This window comes from Pseudorca crassidens, chromosome 7 (genome assembly GCF_039906515.1).
Source record: "Pseudorca crassidens isolate mPseCra1 chromosome 7, mPseCra1.hap1, whole genome shotgun sequence".
NCBI lineage: Eukaryota > Metazoa > Chordata > Mammalia > Artiodactyla > Delphinidae > Pseudorca > Pseudorca crassidens.
Genome location: NC_090302.1, coordinates 82,399,538 through 82,419,692, shown reverse-complemented (window position 1 = coordinate 82,419,692; position 20,155 = coordinate 82,399,538).

Here is a 20,155-nt window from a genome sequence, read left to right as displayed (position 1 = left end):
CATGCTAAGTGAAAAGAAGCCATACCTAATAGAATGCATACTGTATGATTCCACTTATATAAAGTATAAAAGCAGGCAAAAATAATCTATAGTGATAACAATCCAAACAGTGGTCGCTTTCTGGAGAGGCAGTGGATTGGGACAGAGAATGAAGAAACTTTCTGGGGTAATGGTTACGTTCTCTATCTCAGTTGGGCTGGTAGTTACATGGGAATATACATTTGTCAAAACTTAGCAAACCACACACTTAAAATCCACACATTCTATCGTATGTAAATTATACCTCAATTTTTAGAAAAAAGAATATTAGGGGAGAAAAGAAGAATCCCCACTAAGGTGAAAAGAAGGGCTGTGGTCCCTTCTGTTTCTGTGGTAATTGAAGCTCCATATTTGCTCTCTGTGCTCAAATGGGTTTTTATTACCCTGGGATTATTGAAAGTCATTATCAGCCAAGATGACAGCAAAAAGAAAGAGGAGACAGACCTTCCAGAAATCATTTTCCCCATGATTTTTTTAAAGCACATTTTTCAGTCATTATCTTGAGAGAAAACAAGCAGCTGGGTCTCTTAACAAAGAGGTTTAATAGGCTACTGGAAAAAAAGAGGGGAAATTGAGGTGAACAATGCCTGTTTCGGTGCCAGCCATACAAAACCAAGCCTAGTGAGGTGAAGCCAGTAGCTCCTCTCAGCCACTAACATCGTTAGAGGCATAACACTCAATAATGAAGGGTCCTCCAATTATTGGCGTGATTTGAGGCATATTGTTCAAAACATTCTAAAACCTGAAATTGCAGCAGCAAATGCATTGATGGCCCTCACCCTCATCTGTCAAAATAGATGTAAATGCAAAAGGAAAGATGGGAGGCTCTTTGGGACCCCAAGTGCATTGTCAATCCACTTCTCTTGCTTCTTTTTACCTTCCTTGCCCTTTCAAATCCATCTAGGTTTGAGCTGCTAGTTTCAAAGTTTACAACTGACCTCCAACCCAGTTTGTTCATCTCTTACCTCCTTTTCAGTTTTGCACAAAATTAGTAAAACACATGTAATGGATGATTTGTAAGGACATCACACAACGTTCTGAAAAGCAAAAATAAGGGAGGCTTGGATTTTGTTTAGCAGATTTCTCTCCTGCCTTGGACCACACACACGTATGCTGTCTAATTGCAAAATTCAGATGTTGGATGGTGGGGGGGAGCCCCGTAACAAAGGAGCACTGAGATGCCTTCTAAATTCTACTTAGACCAGATTAACTACATGGGCAACAATACAGGTGCTGCTTTTTTCCTTAAACATATATATTAGCAGAGATGCAGGCTAAATAAATACTGTTTAGTGGGACATGAATTATGTAAATGCAATTTATAGCATTAATTTGGGCTTGTAAATTTAATCCACTCAAACGTAGAAAGGTTTCCGTGCAATGAATATTTCTGAGGCTGTTTAATATGTTAAAATAAATATTGAGCAGCTGACAGAAACACATGTCCTCTGCATCACAAAAGCTATTTTGAAACAATAAGTGCCTGCTGAATATTTACAATCATGAGTTTTTAACTCTTAGGTATATTTTCTTCCTAAAATATTCAGTATGCCATCCATCTAAGCAGCAGGCAGATTCTGGTGGCAGCAGTTCAAAAATGTGCATGCCAAGAACATTTTAGGTAAATAAGTGGCACAGTATGAGATGGGAGGGGAGCGCTTTTTGTAAAATAGGTCTATTTAATGCCACCTGGAAAGCTGCAATAAACGTAAATATTTGGGGAGCTTTATGCTGCCCCAAAGGCCCCACCACTCACCATTCACCTGCTAAAGCATTTACAATGATGACTCAAATATTAAAGGGAAAAAGAAGTGAGTGATTTAGAAGCATTTTATTTAAGAGTATAAAGTTGAGACTTTAAACAAGGTATTTTTTTAAATAATCATATTGTGAGGGGAAATTACTCATTCCATGCTTTCAGAATAAAAAGGGAACCTGAAGGTCATTTATGAAAGGTTACTAGCTGGGAGACTTGGGGGAGGTCAATGGTGTCTGCTGGGCACATGGTTGTCCTGCCTGCCTTCCCAGTAAGATCTTTGCTGTGACCATCAGGTGGGATTGCAGGCATGGGAGCAGGTCACAAACTCTCCCATCTTTACTATGAAGGTTTGTCACTTTTTATTTGGGAAGTGAGCATCATTTCCCAGAATGATAGTATCAGTCCAGAAAGTTCATTGAGGGAAAATATGGAGACCCTGTAAATGGTTTCTATTGATACTCTTAACTTTCTTCTTCCTCTGGGTTTCTGCAGCAGTTTATACAGCCTTCTCTAGAGCACTGATTATAGACTCCTCATAAAAAGCAGAAACTGGGTTTTGCTCCACGTTCTTACAGGCAGCCAGCCCAGCTCCTGGCCAGCATTGCTTAGTTAACTTTAATCCATCCTCCCGGTCCCCAAGCTCAGGACTGGATTATCCCCATGGCATTGATTCTCAAATGCTTTTGATCTCTAGGACCTGACAAGAAGGGACAGGATGGGAAGACCTACTGTCTGAGCTTTGGGCAGGTGTTCATTGGGAGTACAGAACTTTGAGCCCCCTCCTCTGGCCTTGCTTGCAAAAATGCAGCCAATGCAACGGATACAAGGAGAGACACAGGGGCACCGCGTGGGCTCCCAGGAGGAGGGCACTGGTGGGTTTTCATAGAGAAATGCTTCTAACCGTACTCATCACAATTGGATAATCCATTTGATTAACCTTCCTTGGATGAATGTAAACTAGGAAAAGTAGGCATAAAAAGCCAAGACATTGATAAAGATCAAAAGCTTCTTAAGGCAATTGTTAATATTCTCAAGTATCAAATCTATTACATGTTGAAATTAAAGATTTTTCAGAGGCAATGCCATCTTGAAATTGTAATAGGATTAAGTGGGAAAGCTTGATTAGATATAAAAATTCTGTCCATATATAGAGCTTTTTAGGAACACATCATGCATAAAAATGAAGTAGTTTTATTGCCAAAGTCACGTACTGCCCTTAAGTAGGGCCCCCTTGGGGTGTGACAGTATGATTTTAATAGGATTAGAAATCGTGGGTAGTACAGGGTCTAAGGGTGTGATGCACTGTTCTATATAGTAGCCAATAGCTATATATGGCTATTTAAATTTAAATTAATTAAAATTAAATAAAATTTAAAACTCAGTTGCATTAGCCACATTTCAGATGATCAATAGTCATGTGTGGCTAGTGTCTGCCTTATTAACCAGCACAGATAGAGAACATTTCCATCACCACAGAATGTTCTGTTGGTCCTTGCTGGCCTATAGTAAACACAAAATGTCAACTTTCTACATTGAAGAGAAAATAATTAGTACTTAGTATTCAGAGCTTAGAGAAAATCTTATTAGGCATCAAAGAGATTTTAGAGACAGCATTGAATAAATTAAATATGAGTGATAAAGATTAGATTTACCTTAAGCTAGACAGGAGTTTTTAAATGGGTTACATGTACAGGTAATTGTAAGCTTTTAAAAACAGCTAACATAAGAATAATAATTTTTTAAAAGATGAAGAAAACAAAACTTATCTAAGAGTTGACTTCCTCTAGTTTTAATTGGTTAACATCATAGCATTAGCAAAGTGTTTACAGTTTCATATGTAGTCTTTCATTTGTCCCTCAGGGTCTCTGTGTGTGGTTGCTCAGGTTGCGTACTGAATTCTGGGGACATCATTCACATCCACTGCAATGTGGATTGCAGGGTATAATTTGTGAATTGCAAAGCACACAGCAGCCTGGGTCCCCTCACTGCAATGCTAATTTACAATATTGCTTAATATCACACTTTTCTAAATCCCAAAATTCCTTTTAACCACATTATCCTAGTTTCTGAAATCAGTAATTTTGTTTTCAGAGTTGAGCTTTACCACAAGCCCAGTTGCTTTGCTGGAATTTCCTTTGCTGAGATACTGATGGCATCTGAGAGGACTTCCACATGTGAACTTCTTTTCAGATACACAGACACACATGCCCAGGAGGAAGAAAGGAACTTTCCATTAAACATTTTCCCTCAACCCAAAGTTGCGGTGGGAAACACTGTAAATCTGCCTTTGTCCTGTGTATCCAAGGAGAGATAATGTTCAGATGAAAATGCTTCCAGGCTTTTATACATGCACATTTTTGTGTGTTTAGAAAACAGCACTGCAAACAATCACATAAATAATACAGCAGTACAATGCATGTCTCCCAGAGAACACAGGAAGCGCGGAAGGCATTATCTCATTCAGGCTGACAGCTGCTTGCTGATGCAAGGGCATAGTAACCTCCACTGAACTTTCCCGTGCTTTAGCTACCAGGAAGGGAAGGAATTTAAATTATCCACAGAGGCTGTCAGCCCTGTGGCTGAAATATGACACTGAGAGTTGAGGTGGCAAGCAGGACTCCTGCCCAGCCTTCTGAGGACAGTAGTTGTGAGAGGTTAAGACCCATTTCTAGGAAGATCAGCCCTGAGCACTCAGAGACTGGGTAGAAACCACTGGGGCAGCCTCTTGGAGTCTGGGATGCCTGGCCAGGAATGGACAGGCAGAGTGGGGAGGGATGTACAAGTAGGGGAATGAATGCCCCAGGCAGTTGCCAGAGCCACATGGCCACAGACCTCTCCTCTGGTCCCAGAGTGTCACTTAAGCCAGGGTCTTTGGGTTCTCAGCCCCATCTTCACTGCTCTCCCATGACCAGCCTTGAGATGCCACAGAGCAGCTGGCACACACACGCTATGGGGCTCGGCCCTTCACCCAGTCCGTTGATGACTGTAGAGAGCCCGCCCGGGTCCCATCATCTGGCCACTGCCCACACACAGGCCTGGCTTCCAACACCGGCACCTGTATTCATTTGCATTAGGGCTTTTGCTGGCTCTTGGAATCTGCCTTGCCAGCTAATAGCAGGCCGGAGGTACAATGGAATTAACACCCTTGGAGCAGCCCTCCACAATTATAAACCCCCCAGCTCCCTGGGCATGTAATGTTTCCCCACTGCCTTCAGCTCCAGTTGCCCACAGTGGTGGCTTGCTTGAAAAGACACCATCTACTGGCTGCCTTCCCTTCCCTGTCTCACTTCCCCCCATTCCCCTGCCTGTATTTCCTTGTATCAGGATCTGTTTCTGGGGGACCCCAATTAAGATAATGACCCAGGAAAGAAATTTTCAAAGCCGCAGGTGCCCCTGCCAGGATCTACCTGCCGCCCCCCCTTCAGTCCACAGGGACAGAGACCTACTAGTTGGCCCCTCTGGGCCCAGAGCTGCCCACAGCCTCCGACTGGACAGTAAGGGTGGGGTGTGGGGTCAGGATCCAGGTGACCTCCTGCCCTGACCTCTACCCAGTCTCTGATTCTTCATACAGTGGAAGCTCTCCAGCCTACCTCAGTGCCAGGTCCACTGTGAAGGGCACCTGGGACCAAGGAAGAAACCCTGACCTGCCGCCAAATAACTTGACCTTGTGCCTTAGTTCCACATCTCTCAAATGAAAAGCTAATAGTAGCAGACACCAAATCCTCTGTGAAGCCTTCCCTGATGGAGATAATAGAGAGAATGGCTTAGATTGAAGCTGCTGTGCCTTGTTTGTCCTACCGCTGCCAGCTGGGGCACCTTGAACAGGTACTTAACCCCTCTGGGCCTTGAGCTTCTCATCTGGAAAATGGGGAAATAATTGTAGCTAAGCCATAGGTTTATTGAGGAGAAATAAATTAAGTCACTTAGCACAGTGCCTGTAAAATAAGCTCCCAGTATATTTTAGCTAATATTAATATTGTTATTATTCTACTCCCTAGGATATGGTTAGTTGTGTCCTGTGAGTTTCCATGGCCTTTTGAACACACCATCACTCTAGAGCTAATTACTCAGTTGTAATTATTCATTTCCATCCTTCTCCAGGTGGATGAGAGTAACATTCACCTGACCAGCACCTGACCCAGTGCTTACTTCAGTACAATGTAATGGGATGTTTTAAAAACTATTAAGGCACTTTTCTCTTTTGCTTCTCCAAGTATATGACATCTGCCTTAGCTGGCCTGAAGTGTCCATCTGCCAGGGGGAGGATTAGGATTTGTTACAGAAGTAAAAACAGAGTAATATGCAGCTTCTGGTAGGCAAATTAGGATTAGGCAACAAGATAATGGTCGTACAAGCCGGGCTATCTCCTCTAGAGAGGATTTTCCAAATTCCTTTATGTCCCAGCTTTAATAAATCAAGTGCAGAGTATGGGGCACCCAGCTCAGAGAGCTTTCCTACGTGTAGAGCAGACAACCCTTCCACCTATGACAGCAAAGCCACAGCCCTTATGGCTCTATGATAGAAGAGGTATGTGCCATAGGGTCAGGGATGGTCATCAAAATATTTAATACAGGCACAAACCAATCAGAATAGATGCTAGCGATAAATATCCAGAGTGGCAGTGCTGGTTGTAGCAGGTGAGGGTAAGCCATGCACAGGAGCTACAGAAGAAAAGCCTGCCCTCTGACCCAGGCATTGGAGGGAGGAGACCAGAGATTGGCAGACACATCAAGTGCTCACATGTGTTCTGCTTTTCCTCCCTCCAGAAGGTTAAATTAATAAGTGATGCTAATTCCATGGCAGGAGGAGGCAAGGGGGAAGGAAGTCTCTCTCACACTCTGCAGAACATGACCACCTCTTGGGCTGTCCCCATAGCAGCCTGGCATTTGCAACACCAGCTGGGTGTGGCCAGGCAGAGGAAGACCACAGAGCTGTGTTGAATGGATACACGATGTCTAAGGCCATGCACAGATCTTATGTTCTAAGTTTTATTACATCTATTCCATCTTCTGACAACTCTTCAGCCCTGGGGATCTTGTGGTTATCATTCACAGCCTCAGTGCCTTGCAATAAACCCTGCCCCAAATCAACCACTGGACCCAAGTGGATGGCATCCTTAACTGCAGCCAGTTATCAAAATAAGCCTATAAAGTGTCAGGGGCCTTCAAGACCACCCTCTTGTTTGATGATTCACCAGAAGGATCTACAGGATTCAGCAGAGAGTCATACTCATGGCTCTGACTTATTATAGTAACAGGATACAAAGCAAAATCTGCAGATTTTGCACCCCAAAGGTGAATGAGGCAAAGTCTAGCAGAAACAGGCACAAGCTTCTAAAAGTCCTCTCCCAGTTGTCACACAGGACACTCTTATTTCTTCCAGCAAGGAGTTGTGACAACACTTCTGCAATGCTGTCTACCAGGGAAGGTCATCACAAGAGACTCAGTGCCAGGGTTTTATTAGGGCTGGTCACAGAGGCACCTTGTGTGTAGCAGACCCCCAAATCCCAGAGTCCCAGAAGGAAAGAGGTGTTCAGCATAAACCACATTGTTTGTACAAACAATTTAGGCTGAGTGAGCCACTCTTATCAGTTTGGGGAATGATAGGAACCATCTCAAAATCCAAGTTCTCAGACACCAACCAAGGGCCAACCTTGTAAGCAGCACTTTGTAATGAGAGCAGTCTCAGGCCTGCTGTGTTAATTCTTTCCTGGAAAAAAGATTAGCTGCTTTAAAAGTACATATGGGGGACTTCCCTGGTGGCTCAGTGGTTAAGAATCCACCTGCCAATGCAGGGGACACAGGTTCAATCCCTGGTCCGGGAAGATCCCACATGTCACGGAGCAACTAAGCCCGTGCGCCACAACTACTGAGCCCGTGCTCTAGAGCCCACGAGCTGCAACTACTGAGCCCACGTGCCACAACTACTAAGCCTGCCCTCTAGAGCCCACAAGCCACAACTACTGAAGCCCGCACGCCTAGAGCCCGTGCTCTGCAACAAGAGAAGCCACCACAATGAGAAGCCCGTGCACCACAACAAAGAGTAGGCCCCACTCGCTGCAACTAGAGAAAGCCCACGCGCAGCAATGAAGACTCAACACAGCCAAAGATAAATAAGTTTTAAAAATAAATAAAATTTTTTAGAAGTACATATAGTTCAACTATGTCCTCTTTATCACTTTATTCTCCATTAAGCAGGCAAGAAGAAATCTGAGTTTTGATAACCCACAACACATCATTACTGACAATGAGGTCATCTCATAATAAAAATAAGTGGTGTTTTATTGGACTTCTCGCATGTTATGTTCACTTGCCGTGTTGTAGCTGGGACAAGTGGAGGCAGGTGCAGTCAGCACCTGCACTGTGACCCCTGGCCTGCCCCAGACATCACTTGAAACAATTCCTGAATGTGCCATCAGCTTTCTGAGTCTCTCCACCGCAAAACTGTGTGCACCTGCTCATAGATCAGAGGTACCTGAGAATCAGTGTTCCAGGAGTGGTCCTCAGTTAGTGGGGGACAGAAATTGGTGGCTTAATCCTCCAGGTTTCCCTTTTCTCAGCGGGACAATTCTGAGGTGTGCTCTACAGTCTGCCCTGGGTCCACCCAGAACCGAGCCCCAGTGGCCCACAGTGGTCATGGGCTGATGGATACACCTTTGCTGGTGTTCCTCCTGTCTCTGTGTCACCTCTTTCCTGAGATCATTCCATTAACTGCTTACACCCTCCATGTTTGGGACAGAATTGAGAAAAAAATCCAGAGTCTCTCAATGCCGGATCCAAGAACCTGTTCCATGTCATCAATTGGAAACATTTCACCTAAAACATTTCACCTAAATATGTTCGAATATATTCTGCCCATCCTTTCTTTCCAGACTTTACTCTCAGGTGCCAATATTTCAGCCTCTGGTGTGTGCTTATGAACGAGGTACACTGCCCAGGTGGTTAAGCATATGAGTTTTGGAATCAGAAATTCTAGGTTCAAATTCCATATATTCCCTTCTAAGAATGCCTCTCAGAATTTAGAGGCCTTGTCCGAGGAGCAATTAGCACAGTGGCTGCCACAGAGCAAGCACTGAATACTTGTGAGGCTCTATTACACTGTGGGTAAGAGGTTCCATCTCAAGCTAGGGGAAAGTGGGTCCTACTCAATCTTCCACCCAACTCAGTGACTTTTTCCTTTCAGCACTGTAGGATGAGAAGCCAAGGCAATGCTGTTCTGAAACCATCCTTGCTCTTTTAAAGTGTTTTGGAGAGAGAGCACTCTGTCTCATCTTTCACATGCCACCTGGGGCTGAAAGTCCTGGATGCCATTCTGTAAATATCAAGTGCCTCCGAAGTGCTGGCTAAGAACAACACTCAAAACCAAGGCGGGCAGAGAGCCCGCGAGGAGCTGGCTGCCTAGCACTCTCTGAACCTCTTCACTTTTGTCTATATCTTCAAGGTCTACTTTAGTCCCTGCCAATGTTAAAGTAAAAAATTGCCTCTCCAAGGACAATACGATGCTTTAAAAAAACCCCTGGTGAGATGGAATCTGTGGATGGAACAGTCAAAAGAGTATGGTTTGGGGGTCAGAGAGACCTTGACTAAAATCTTGGCTCTGCCCCTTAGTAAGTGGTTCTCTTGGCAAGTTTCTTCTGTTCTCCAAAGTGGGGGTGATGTCACCTCCTTCACAGAGCTGTAGCTACGGTTACAAATGGCAATGAAAAGGACCTTGCCCACGGCCTACATAGAAGGGACTGTTTTTATGACAGATAATCCCACAACCTGGTATTACTTATTTTCTACCTTTTCTATTTTGGCCCTTCTAGAAATATTGCTAACAAGGAGCAAAACCATATGATCTTTTTTACCCTTCTTTCTCTGTTTGAGACTATTACTAATGGGACAATGGCCAAAGATGTTGAACAGAAAGAATGAGGGAACGAAGAAGGGTCTCAAGAATTCACAAATTAGACACGCTATTCTAGAGGTGCTGAATTTTGTCTAGCAACAAGCAGACAACACTCCAAATGAAAAATATGCTTTATTTTTTAATGTCAGCAGAGATTTAATTAAAGGTAGATTCAAAATTGGGTGATTAGGGTCAAGCAATTTCATTAGTACATTAAGTAAGACTTGTAGTTGAATATTATACCAAAGTTAATAATTTGGAACTACCCATATGTAAAAAATCTTGGTGGCCAAGACTGCTGATATGACCTACTATCTGTCCTCCCTTTCTTCCATAGCAATGGCTGGGTAGATGATCTACCCAGGATAAAGATTACATTTTTTATTTTCCCTTGCAGATAGGTATGGTCACGTTATTAAGTCCTAAATAAACAAATGTAAGAGGGAGTGGTATATGAAATATTCCAGAGTATTCTTAAAGAGAAGCTTCTCCTTTTACTCCTTTCTGCTGGCTGGAATGTAGCCTCGATGGCTTGAACAGGAGCAACCATGTTGGACAATGAGGTAAACTTGAGACTAGAGAAAAACACAGAGAAGGAACACGATATTCCCTGGTGTTACGAACAATCACACCAATCCTGGACCTATACTTTCATATAAGAAAAATAAATTTCTATCTTTTTTCAGCCACTTGTTACTTTGGATTTTCAGCTTCTCACAGCTGATTCTAATCCTAACTAATTCATTCTGGATGGCACAGATACATAATTTGCTATAAAATGCTCGATTTCTTGAATTTTTATATGCATCAAAATCAAACATTAAGATGCATTAGCTTGGTTTCCTGTATTTTTTGGTTCTGCTATTAACAGAAGTCCTACTTTAGGAAGCGACAGGAATTGTCTTGGTTATCGCTTGAGTAAAATTTGCTTTGCTTGTACAGAAATCTCATTTACTCCTGCTATTTGATACTTAAGAGATTTGGATGTTTAATGGATCTTTACCACTGAAGATTTTTTTTCCCGAGTTGTACACAGATGCTGTTCTTGAGCTATAGCCCTCCTTCTCAACAAATAAAAAATCCTCTGAATATATTTTCAGTTCTTTTTTTGGGGGGGAGAGTGGTTGGGTTGGGGTAGATATTTCATTTCTCTGAAGTGACCAAGTAACCCAATTCAATAAACATGTTTTTTTTTCTCTATCTGGATCAGGGTTTCATCTCCTCATTCCATTCCTTTTTTGTTTCATTTTGGCTTTTTGTTTGTTTATTTGCAAGAGGAACAGAGATCTGAATTACATATTTAAAATACATACATAAAATAGAAAAATCAAGAGTGCTTGTTTGCTTTTCTTCTTTTTTTTTTTCCCCCCCTAAAGACTTCGAGACCACATATCCTTTTGAGAGAAAGAGAAAAGAATAAACTTCGGGGCAGAAGAGGATCCAAACACATAAAACTTTGCATGATCTGCAAGGGTTCAGGGACCCCTGGAGGCCTTTCTAGGAACCTTTCTAGGAATCTCACAATAACATTAAGAACCGACGTTATTTTGCAGAAGAGGACATTTTGGTCAGGTGGGGTAGGCATCTAGCTACATACTATAATGTAAGAATGTCAGAAAAACTCCCTCCATAAATAGATCTCCTTTTGAAACTTCTCCTCCTCTACTCCTACTTTCCTCTTGAGGTAAGTGCTAAAGTCTTTTGAGCTGCAAATGTTATCTGGGAAGAATAAAATAAGTCATTAACAGCCAATAGTTTAGATGTCATTAGCTTAACAGATGAGATAAAGCTGTTAGTCTCTAGCTAATATTTGTAATTATTTAAATCACATCTGCCTTCCCCAAGAGTATAAATGCCACAGGGGCGGGAGCCAAGCCTGCTCTATTCACTGCTACAATCCCAGGGCTTAGCCCAGTGTCTGGCACAGATCAGCACTTAGGCAACATTTATCAAATGGATGAATGGAATATAGCAAGAATGAGAGAGAGCAGGTTTTGGTGGAAGAAAAAAAGCTGATGTCCCTCTCAAACTGGTAGGGATTATAGGTAGAAGGCAGGTGGGCCAAGTATGGGGACCAAAGAGCTGGCAGAAAGAAGTGTAAGCACTGCAGAAGTCTCTGAAAGAAACTCTGCCTATTTCAGGTCAAACACTGAAAAAAATTATTTGGGGAATAAAATTTTATATTTCACTAAGTCTATCTTCATGGCCCAGACCATTTCTAAATATCAGAAAGTTCTGTTGAATCGACTCAAAGACATTATTTGCACTAAATCACAATCTTGATGTTTTACATCGTTGTGAACTCAGGAAAATTTTTAGATGCCCAAAGAGTGTGGTAAGTTACATTCCTCTACTGACTCAGTACATACACATTGAGTACTTAATGCAAATCATAACATGGAGGAGGTCCCAAGCCAGGCTTTGCAGCGGAAATCCTTCAAATGAAAGCTGTTATTGTTGCTGTTGTTTGGCCACGCCACGTGGCTTGTGGGATCTTCGTTCCCCAACCAGGGATTGAACCCGGGCCCTGGCCAGAAAATCTCGGAGTCCTAACCATTGGACCGTCAGGGAATTCCCCTTCAGATGGCAGTTCAAATACAGATTCCCTGGTCCTTCCTGGATCTCTGAATCAGACTCACCCTGGGAATCTGAATTAAGTTCCCTCTCTGAAACGGATGTAGGCAATCTGTGGTAGGTCAGTCCACTGACATTTGGAAATCCTTGCTTCTGAGGATACAAAGGTGATGCTGTCATTTTCATCAAGGAGTTTGCAATCTCAGGTGGAATTACAAGACGTGGCTATAAATAACAGAATATAATTTAGATGACAGGTATGACTGTTGACATTCTCTTGGGAAGACTTCATGTGGAAGTCGCATTTAATCTAGACCCTGACAGATAAATATAACAAGGAGGCCAGGAGCAGGGGGTAAGTGGACTTAAGGTGAACTGGTGAACATCTAAATCTCAACAAGAAACTTACTTTAATTATCATAGGATCATAGACATTGGAAAGGACTTTAGAGATCCCTCCTTTGTCCCCTTCTCTATTCAAAAGGAATCCAGGGCTCAGAGGGATTAAGGGACCAGTAGAGAGTTCCCCAGCTAGTAACCATGAGGACATGTGCTAAAATGCACATCTCTAAACTCCCAAGCCAAGGCACTCTGCCCCACCTCCCTGACTCCTGTTGGTCTAGCCTGGGAGCTAGGAATGTGTTTCTGTTACTCCTATGGACTGCTTGGCTCATGTCCCTGAGAATGCAATGCCATATGGGACCAGGTGTCAGGAATGGCCTCCTGGGGACCAAACAGACCATAGGGCCAGCTGGCAGGCTCCCCGCCTCTCCACTCAACAGGCCCGTTTCATTTCACCCTGTTGCTCGCAGAATCTCTATGGAAAACAGCATTAGCGAGGGTGAGAAGCACACACACACAGAGTAAATGAGTAATTCAGAGACACTGAGATGCCACCATTGCCCAGGCTGGAGTCACCTTCTGTCACAGGCTTTGCACGTATGGGCCTGCGACAGACGGCACGTGCTCATCCACCCTCACCAGTCAGAAGCTAATGGGCCACCTGATGGGTGGTGCCAGGCCATCCAGACACTCCAGCAGGGGCCCACAAACGAGTTTCCTGTGTCCCTGCCAACAAGGGCCATTCCTAGAGATGAAATAGTTGTTCACCGATGCAATGCTCCTGATTTAAGGGATCGCTGCTGCAGTGGCTGCACTTCTTTGAATTGTAAAGATTCAGTAAAATTCTTTAAAAAAATTTGTACTGAAACATAACGTTCAAAAAATTGCACAAATTATTGGGTTGGCCAAAAAGTTCATTTGGGTTTTTCTGTAAGATGGTATGGAAAAAGTCGAATGAAATTTTTGGCCAACCCAATATAAGTAAATAATGTAACTGGCCCCCAGAACAAGAAACAACATCACTAGAACCATAGAAACACCCTTTCATACCCCTTTCCAGTTCCTACCCCCACCAAGGGTAACCCGACTTTCAGCACACTTTATTAGTTTTCCCTGTTTCTGAAATTCATGTAAATGGAATAATTATCTCACATCTTCAATATTTAAGATACTTGGATGGTTAACAAGAAATTGCCGGGGCTTCCCTAGTGGCGCAGTGGTTGAGAATCTGCCTGCTAATGCAGGGGACACGGGTTTGAGCCCTGGTCTGGGAAGGTCCCACATGCCGCGGAGCAACTAGGCCCATGAGCCACAACTACTGAGCCTGTGCGTCTGGAGCCTGTGCTCCGCAACAAGAGAGGCCGCGATAGTGAGAGGCCCGCGCACCGCGATGAAGAGTGGCCCCCGCTTGCCACAACTAGAGAAAGCCCTCGCACAGAAATGAACACCAAACACAGCCAAAAATTAATTAATTAATTAATTTTAAAAAAAGAAAGAAATAGCCTGCCATATATCTGGAAAGAACTCTAATTTGAAAAGATACATGCACCCCAATGTTCATAGCAGCACTATTTACAATTGCCAAGACATGGAAGCAACCTAAATGTCCATCGACAGATGAATGGGTAAAGAAGATGTGGTATATATACTCAATGGAATATGACTCATCCATTAAAAAAAGAATGAAATCATGCCATTTGCAGCAACATGGATGGACCTAGAGATTGTCATACTAAGAGAAGTGAGAAAGAGAAAGACAAATATATGATATCACTTATATGTGGAATCTAAAATATGTTACAAGTGAACTTATTTACAAAACAGAAACAGACTCACAGACATAGAAAACAAACTTATGTTACTAAAGGGGAAAGGGGGTGGAGGGAGGATTAAATTAGGAGCTCAGGATTAGCAGATACAAACTACTCTATACAAAATAGATAAACAAGTTCCTACTGTATAGCACAGGGAACTATATTCAATAGCTTGTGATAAACCATAATGGAAAAGGATATGAAAAAGAATATATATATATATATACACATATACATATATATATATATATATACACACACTGAATCACTTTGCTATACACCAGAAACTAACACAACATTGTAAATCAACTATACTTCAATTTAAAAAAGAAAAGAAATTGCCTACAAAGTAATTTGCAAGTTTAAAGACCTAAAGGAGTAGATAGTATGCTTAAAAACGGGGTTTATTCCAGAACCAGCTAGGAGAGCTGTTTGACCCGGATCTCACTTTCAGAAAGAGCCTCAAATTTAGATCATCTCCAAATGACATTAACATACATTCACAGAGATAGACTGACAAGACTGGAAAAATAGTCTCATCATACAATTTTAAAGCTGTGTTCCATTTCTGGAACTACATTGCCTATCATGAATTAATATTGTAAAGAAACCTTATACTTCCTGATGAACTCAAAATTATATTACCTTGAATTTTTTTTGCATTAAAAGCATTAAATCGTTAAATACAAATATTTTCTATATACTGCTATTTTGGTAACCCTGTGTTGGCTTTCTCCATTTTTCACATACTAAAGCCTCAAAAAATAAGAAGTGGCCCAGACCTGTGCATGGTATGTGCTGCCCACACAGCCTTAAAGACTGGAGAAATAACAGGGAGTCTGTGAAGGAGGTGAAGCAATCACCTTCCTAACAACTTCCTGCCAGCGAGAAGTTTTTTTCTAGTCCTTCATTCTCAAAGTTATTATAAAACTAATTTCCTATGGTATTTGGGAAAATGAATCTCTGTACTTTTAATTCAATGTGTCATCATCACATGTTCGTATTTGCCAAGTTCCCTTTATGCCTTCAATTTTTATCCATGCTTCATTGGTGTCAAGATATTCAGCCTGTATAGGCTGAAGTGTTGTGCTGTGACACAGCAACCTCCAGGGTGGTGTGTTTCCGTGTGGGGTCTTTAGATCACCTGCATCACAGTGACCCCAGATGCTTGTTACTCATGCACATTTCTGGAGCCCACCACACCACACCTGAAGCAGAATTTCTAGAAGTGGAGCCCTAGAATACACTTCTTAGGTTGAAGACTTGCAGCTGCTGTGTCACCTTATGTTTCTCCTTTTAAGGAACTGCCTTTCTAAAAATATTGATGACCATATTTCAGTAGCATGCATACTCAGTTGACATGCAGGTCCACCATTGATAGGAAGTCCCATGCTGGAGCCAGTAATACTCAGAAAAACAACTAAGTGTGAAGGTTAAAAAGCTCAATCCCTGGTTTAAGATCCAGCTGCCATTTCTTGGCAGGTCTTTGAGCAAATTCAACCTCTTTAAGCCTCAGTTTCTCACTTGAAAAATGGGAAAACTAACAATGCCTAACTCATAGAGTCATTGTGAGAATTAAATTTGTTAATGCTCTTAAGCATTTGAAGCGCCTGGCACATAAAAACATTCAATAAAAGGTAGCTATTCTTATCATTATGACTACTTGCAATTTCGATTTTTTAATTTTTTAAACTTAAAATTGGCAAGAAAACTCCTGATATTCAAGAACTATAATCAGATTTTAAAGTTTTGTTCAAAAATAGAATGATAACATCCTAAGCTAACACTTGCCTATACTGCTCCAGGGAATGTACCATGATACGACACTCCAGGAAAACAATCTGGCAGTAGGTTACAAGAGCCTTTCCGAGTTGTTTTGGGTGCAAGTCTTACACACATATTACTAAATTGATCCATGTGAATGTCATATTTTTATGCCATTGTAAATTCAATTTCTGATTGTTCATTGCTAGAAAAGCAATATAATTGATTTTTATATGTTGATCTTGTATCATGCAATCTCACTAAACTCACATATTAGGTCTAGTAGAATGGTGAGAGCCGACAGACATCCTTGTCCCATTCCCGGGTTAGGCAGAAAGCATTCAGTCTTTCACTGTTAAGTATGTTAGCTGTAGGCTTTTTGTATATGCGCTTTATCAGGTTGAGGAAATTCCTTTGTATTCCTAATTTCTCGAAGTGTTTTCCATGAGTAGGTGTTGAATTTTGTCCAGATCTTTTCCTGCATCGATTGTAATATATGGCTTTAATTTTCTACTCTGTTAATATGGTGAATTACTTTGTTTGAATTACAGAAGTTAAACCAACTTTGTGTTCCTGGAGTAAGCCCACTTCATCATGAGGCACTATCCATTTCATATATTTCTGAATTAGCTTTTTGTTAAGGATTTTTTGCGTCTATGTTCATGCAGGAGAAAAATATGTTTTTATTTCCAATGTTTTGCAGCTGGCATTTTCCTAGCCCTAAGGTATTACGGGATAGAAAGTAAATCGCCCAAGATGCAAATTGCATTTCTTAGCAGGGCCTAGGTCTCTGTCAATATTGTCACTTAATGGCAGTCAGCAATGCATGGGATCTTATTTATAAATGTTTTATTCATTATAATAGTATGATAAATAGACGTCTATCTGGTGGCTTTGCCAATGAGTATTTTTTATTTACAATTCATAAGTTTTCTCTATTTCAATTCCAAAGGCTAAATGCTAGCTTATGTCAATTTTTATGTCTTGATCAAAAGGGGTGTTTTTATTTAAAAAATTAATGTCCATGGTGCTTTATTCCCTACATGGATAACAGTTAAATATACTAAAGTAAATACAATCAATGTTTATGTTAAATAACATTCTATAATAATGGTCACGATAACACTATGCAGCTTAGAAAGCAGTTTTACATGCATTATCTTATTTGACCTATGTTCAGCATTGTTAGCCCATTTCACAGGCGGAAAAACTGAGGCTTCTTACTAGCTGAGAGAGCATGAGAAAGACCTGAAAGCTCAGAGAGCTTTCAGGTCTTTCTCATGCTCTCTCAGCTAGTAAGAATCAGAGTGTTTGAAAATAGAAAATATTTTTATACACACAGACAGAAACAATTAATTAACAAATTCACAAATCCTCTGTATTTTAATTCCAAAGGTTAAATGTTAGCTTAAAGCCATGTTTTGTGGCTTGAAATGCTTTCATGTTTTAAAAAATAAACATTCACTGCACTTTGCTCCCCGCTGTAAGATGATGACATGTTCAGAAACACTTAAGGAAATACAAATACAACATTATTTACTAGCAGGTATTAATTGTTCTAATAAAGGCAGAAGAAATTAGTTCAAACAAATGACAAGAGAGTCAGCAGTACTCCTGTAATTGTGAATATTGTAATTATTCTTCCTCAATATATTCATTAGCCCTAATTTTGTCTTTAGGGCATATCTCCACACAAACAGTTCTTTCCGGTTTTAAATTACATGCTCCTATTTCTATCAGCCACTTGACCTCCAGAGTAAACAGCTGCTTCTTCTTTCTTTAGATTCTTGGAAACTCCACTCAGACACCAACGGAGTAGCCCCCTTGTGCATTTGGAACCAAACCACAGGCTGCAGAGCTCCTGAGCAAGTCTGCCAGTCGCCAGTTCCACATCCCACTCTAGAATTTCTCGAGGGGTGGTGCTTTTAGCGTGCACCAGAATCTCCTGGAAGACGTTAAAACACAGCTTGCGGGGCCCCACCCAGAGAGTTTCCGGGTCAGGAGGTCAGGGGTGGAGCCTGAGGATCTGCAGTTCTTACAAGTCCCCAAGAGACTGATACTGCTGGTCCAGAACTGACTCTGAGCACCTCTCTACCAGATGAATGATTGGCATCTGAGTTTCCAGCTTCCTTATTTTTTCCCCAGAAAAATAGAAAAGAAGTGGAAGTTTTTAGGAAAGACAGTAGATAAAAACTGGCCCTAGAAGAGCTTGTTTCTTTGCTCTGTAGACCTAATAGTTTAATAACTGCAGGTTTACAGCAGAGCCCAGGTCTCTATGATATTACATGCAATGAAATATATAACATTTTCATTTGATTATTTTTTAATGTGAGAGCTCTTTTAAAGAGACTATCAGGAATATCTTTTTTTTTCTTAGTTTGCCAACTAAAAGAATATATACAAAAATGTCAACAGTAGTTATCTTTTGGAGATAATAGAATTGCAAATAATATCTTTTTCTCGTGGCTTACCAGTATTTCTGGTCTTTACTCACTACAGCAAATATAGTGACCTATGCAATACAAAAATGCAGCCAGTTAAAATCATATATGTAAATTTGCCAGGCATGTTAATAAAGGCATGAGGAATAACTGAAATTTCTTTTTGCAACTCTACAAGCTAAAACATTTAAGAATTTATCTATCTTTCACTTACTTCTGCCCCATCCTCTACATCAGAGATCAGGCTTGGAGCTTGTTCATAAGTCAGAGTAAAATGGAAAGTTCTGAGATTTGTGGTCTCCTCTCTGGTCCATACTCTTACTACCATGGATGTGGTCTTCCCAACTGATTACTTCCCAATAATGCTGGTCCCTTCCAGCTACCTTCACCCCTTCCTCTCAGACCTTCCCCTGAAGCTAGAAGTGAGGGGCCACAACTTGTGTGTGCAGTGTCCTCTGAATCTCCTTACAGACTGAGGAAGAGCATAACCCTCCATTGACCTCATTTTCATTCACAACCTCAAGGAATAGTTTATACCACAAACTCATACATTGCCCAAATTTACTATAAGAACAGATTAAGTCACTGAAAAAAATAACCAATGTAACCTCAGCTGAGTGAGAAAATCAGAGTTTTGCCCACTTAAATTTTCATATGTATTCAGGTAATATTTCATAATATGAAAAACAACAAAAGCCGACTTTTGCCACATTCACTTCCTGGTCTATACAAAATAATATTGGTTTTTCTTTACTATACTTGCTAATTTTAAGAGGCTTCTTTTTATTTCTGTCATGGATATTTTTAATTGCAAATGCCATATTAAGTTGAAAATTAAAGGAAGCTTTTAATATTTCACATGCCAATATTTTTTCCTCCTGTCTGATTCACTTTGAAAATCCAAATAGCAAGGATGTTTTTTCTGTGGTTTGAAAACCATACACAGACCTACTTAACTGTGTTACAGTGGAAAAGCCACATTTTCTTGATCGTTAATTCATTGCCAAATTAAAATGTATGCCGCCTCGTCCTCCTACCACACAAACTGTGCCTGAAACAAAATAATAATTCTGCTTTGTTGAACAAAAAACATCATCCAAATCAAGACGAGGTTTTTCTTAATGACCTAAAATATGTGTTTTTGCTAAAGGAGGAAGAAATTTAAAAGGCAATGACAACACAGTGTTCTTCCAGGAGACAGTAATTAGAAATAAATTAGAGCTTCCGAGAGAGTGAAAGCAAGAAGGCCCTGTTTACATCATGCTAACTACAGCCCAGGTTTATGAACCTTCATTATCCTAGAGTTATTTCTCAACCATATCCTACAAATGGATGTGATTTGTAGCTTTAGCTCAACTGGGATTTGAGACATGTGAGTGGGTTTTTGTTTTGCTTTTTTTTTTTAATCTTAAGAAGGACAGTTTTGTTATATCCAAACCAATTTCAACGTCAAAAAAGCAGCAGCTATACTGCATCCTCTTCTGTTATCCCCTTTAAAGATATGTCAGCATTATTCTAGGAACTCTCAAGCA